Below are 4,606 nucleotides of genomic sequence, written 5' to 3' on the forward strand. Positions count from 1 at the left end.
CATTCAGCCTTTGTTTTTTTTGGTATTGGTTTATTTCCCTTAACATGATAGTTTCCAGTTCCACTGATTTACTGGCAAATGCTATAATTCCATCTTCTTTATGACTGAGTAATATTTCATTGTGTATATATACATTTTCTTCATCCATTCATGTATTGAAGGGTACCAAGTTTGGTTCCATAGGTTTTCTATTGTGAATTGAGCAGCTATAAACACTGATGTGACCATGTCACTATAGTATGCTGATTTTAAGTCCTTTGGGTATATGCTGAGGAGTGGGATAACTGGGTCAAATGGTGATTCCATTTCAAGATTTCTGAGGAATATCCATGCTGCTTTCCATAATGGTTGTACCAATTTGCAGTCCCATCAGCAATGTATGAGTGTACCTTTTCCCCCACATCCTCGCCAACAATTTTTACTTGTATTCTTGATAATTGCCATTATGACTGGAGTGAGATGAAATCTCAGTGTGGTTTAAATTTACATTTTTCTAATTGCTTGTGATGGGGAACATTTTTTCATATATTTGTTGACCATTTGTATTTCTTCTGTGAAGTGACTGTTCAATTTCTTTCCCCTTTATCGATTGGATTATTTGGGATTTTTTTGGTTTAGGGTTTTTTAGTTCTTTATATATCCTGCAGACTAATGCTCTATCTGAAGTGTAGGTGGCAAAGATTTTTCTCCCATTCTTTAGATTTTTCTTCACATTCTTTATTGTTCCCTTGCTCTGAAAAAACTTTTTAGTTTGATACAATACCATTTATTGATGCCTGATTTTACTTCTTTTGCTTTAGGAATTTTGCTGAGGAATTTGGTTCCTGAGCCAACATGATGAAGATTTGGGCCCACTTTTTCTTTTAGTAGGTGTAGGGTCTCTGGTCTAATGCCTATGTCCTTGATCCACTTTGAGTTCAATTTTGTGCAGGATGAGAGATTTCATTGTGCTATGTATGAAATTTCCGGTTTCCCCAGCACCATTTGTTGAAGAGGCTATCTTTCCTCCAATGTATGCTTATGGTACTTTGTCTAGGATGACTGTATTTATGTGGATTTGTCTCTGTGGCTTCTATTCCTTACCATTGGACTTCATGTCGGTTTTGCCAATACCGTGCCGTTTTTTTGTTTCTGTTTTTGTTTTTTTTTTGTTGTTGTTGTTGTTGTTTTGAAATTTAGAAACAAATTTTATTTAAGATATGAAATACAATTCTTAAAATATCAAAGTTTCTAGAAAACTGTGGCTACACTATTGTGCATTGCCTTTATCATGTTAGAACGTGCATTAGACTCAAAACAAACCAACATCCTTCAACAATTTGAACAAAGATAGAATGCCTAAGAAATAAAATAGATGGATTTGCAGAGATGAGCTGTTTTACTTCAAGCAGAAAAAACAAAACAAAACAAAACAAAACAAAAAAAAAACACAAATACATGGGTTTTTGGGTATATACATTAAGTAGAACCTTTGGCACTAGGAATCAGGGCAATTTGTCACATAGCATTTAACATATATTAGAAAATTGTGTAGTGCCAAAGGGATGGAACCACTAGCATTCAAACAGTGTTGTCAACTAGGCAATAAAACATTTCTTCTTTGCATTTTTCTTCTTTGTCTAATTACTGCATACACTGGTAGCAACTTTGAAATGAGGAAAGGAACTTGCACTCCTTTTATTTTGTTTAAACAGAACAGAAAACAAACTGAAACATAGGCCCTGTTATACATTAACAGTTTTAAAGAATATCAATTATACAAGGAAAAGACTAAGAACAGAAAGTGTTCAAAGATACCAGACATAATAGTGAATGGTCAGTAGATCCTCCCAGGGCTTTGAGGTGGTACTCAGCAGAAGCCACTTTGTAATCACTGGCAGTAAACAGAGATGCAGAATTCTTTGCCGGATATTTTAGGAAATCATGCAGATAGCCCAATGATAGCACAAGGCTCTTCTCATCAAGGGGTGTATAAGCCAACATTGCTGCAGTTCTTACAAATAATCTCAGTAGGTGTGGCGCTCCATAAACCTGGGACATTGGCATATCAGGGTGGGTCAAAAGGATTTCGGCATACTGGGGCCCCTCAAATTTGTAGAGCAACTGAGTGGCCAAGATTACATTGAAATACTCTTTTAATCCTACCACAACTTCATTAACTGCATATTCCTTATCATTCCCCTGTGATTTCTTACAATTTGCATACTCTTCCAGAATAACATCTACATTCTTCTTAGCAGGAAGTTGAAACAGCTGCTTCTGCCTGGTTACCAAGTCCCAGTCCTCAGGGAACCATGATTTTAATTCTTCAGGAATTTTCACTTTAACTTCCATTCTATTCTTAAATGCCTCTTCACTTTCCATCATGGGGTCTGCCTAGGCCCTTTTCTTCCAAGGGGGCCGGTGTACTTCACTGGTACTGCCACATCTCTATGTCCAGGAGTCTTCTCTTTGTTCTGTCTTGTCTTCCTCATGGATCCTGAAGGGGTGTTTTCTGCAGATCAGCCCCTTACATCTTCCTGGGAGTGTTGGCTCAAGATTCTTTGCCTGTGGACCAGCTGTCTTCTTTCCTGAGGAGGCCCTTCTCATCTTACTTCTCTGCATGTTGCCTTCAGTGGGCTTTTTTAAAGTTGTCTTCTTCGGCAGATCGTTGTCCATGAGTTTGAGAACCCTGCTTTCTGGAACTCATTGAACCCTCTTTTTATTCCAACCAACAATCTTCCTTCTTTCCCTTCCAAGAACTCCTAGTGATTTCCCAGATGGCATCTTACAAATCTTCTGGGATGGTCTCGAAGGATGAAGTGGGAGACAACCCCAAATTCTGTTATCAAGGATGGTTCTTCAAACAGGATCAGATCTCCTGATCCTTACTATATGGCAGACTTAGCTTTTCATTTTTCTTTTTTTTTTTATTGTAAACAAATAGGATACATCATGTTGTTTCTCTGTTTGTACATGGAGTCAAGGCATACCATTTGTGTAATCATAAATTCACATAGGGTAATGTTGTTTGATTCATTCTGTTATTTTTCCCCTTCCCCCCACCCCTCCCACCCTCTTTTCCCTCTATACAGTCCTTCCTTCCTCCATTCTTGCCCCGCTCCCTAACCCTAACTCTAACCCTAACACTAACCCCTCCCACCTCCCATTATGTGTCATCATCCACTTATCAGCAATATCATTCGTCCTTTGGTTTTTTGAGATTGGCTTATCTCACTTAGCATGATATTCTCCAATTTCATCCATTTGCCTGCAAATGCCATAATTTTATCACTCTTTATGGCTGAGTAATATTCCATTGTATATATATACAACACAGTTTCTTTATCCATTCATCAATTGAAGGACATCTAGGTTGGTTCCACAATCTGGCTATTGTGAACTGAGCAGCTATGAACATTGATGTGGCTGTATCTCTGTAATATGCTGATTTTAAGTCCTTTTGGTATAGGCCAAGGAGTGGGATAGCTGGGTCAAATGGTGGTTCCATTCCAGGTTTTCTAAGGAATCTCCATACTGCTTTCCAGAGTGACTGCACTAATTTGCAGCCCCACCAGCAATGTATGAATGTACCTTTCTCCCCACATCCTCGCCAACACCTGTTGTTGCTTGTATTCTTGATAATCGCCATTCTAATTGGGGTGAGATGGAATCTTAGGGGGATTTTGATTTGCATTTCTCTTATTACTAGAGATGTTGAACATTTTTCCATATGTTTGTTGATTGCTTGTAGATCTTCTTCTGTGAAGTGTCTATTCATTTCCTTAGCCCATTTGTCAATTAGATTATTTGCATTCCTGGTGTAGAGTTTTTTGAGTTCTTTATAGATTCTGGAAATTAGTGCTCTATCTGAAATATGATTGGCAAAGATTTTCTCCCACTCTGTAGGCTCTTTCTTCGCATTGCTAATAGTTTCCTTTGCTGAGAGAAAGCATTTTAGTTTGAATCTATCCCAGTTATTTATTCTTGCTTTTATTTCTTGTGCTATGGGAGTCCTGTTAAGGAAGTCTGGTCCTAAGCCGACATGTTGAAGCTCTGGACCTACTTTGTCTTCTATAAGATGCAGGGTCTCTGGTCTGATTCCAAGGTCCTTAATCCATTTTGAGTTTATTTTTGTGCATGGTGAGAGATATGGGTTTAGTTTCATTCTGTTGCATATGGATTTCCTATTCTCCCAGCACCATTTGTTGAAGAGGCTATCTTTTCTCCATTGCATATTTTTGGCCCCTTTGTCTAGTATGAGAAAATTGTATTTATTTGGGTTTGTGTCCGTGTCCTCTGTTCTGTACCATTGATCCACCTGTCTATTTTGGTACCAATACCATGCTGTTTTTGTTACTATTGCTTTGTAGTAGAGTTGAAGAACTGGTATTGCAATACCCCCTGCTTCACTCTTTCTGCCAAGGATTGCTTTAGCTATTCTGGGTTTTTTATTCTTCCAGATGAATTTCATAATTGCTTGCTCTATTTCTGTAAGGTACATCATTGGGATTTTAATTGGAATTTCATTGAATCTGTATAGCACTTTTGGTAGTATGGCCATTTTGACAATATTAATTCTTCCTATCCAAGAACATGGGAGATCTTTCCATCTTCTAAGGTTTTC

At 37.9% G+C, this 4,606-nt stretch overlaps 1 pseudogene; it reads right to left on the bottom strand.

Annotated features, from left to right (window-relative positions):
- Positions 1 to 1,770: 1,770 nt before the first annotated feature.
- Positions 1,771 to 2,689, bottom strand: LOC124982673 (mortality factor 4-like protein 2; annotated as a pseudogene).
- Positions 2,690 to 4,606: the final 1,917 nt, after the last annotated feature.

This window comes from Sciurus carolinensis, chromosome 4 (genome assembly GCF_902686445.1).
Source record: "Sciurus carolinensis chromosome 4, mSciCar1.2, whole genome shotgun sequence".
NCBI classification, from domain to species: Eukaryota; Metazoa; Chordata; class Mammalia; order Rodentia; family Sciuridae; genus Sciurus; species Sciurus carolinensis.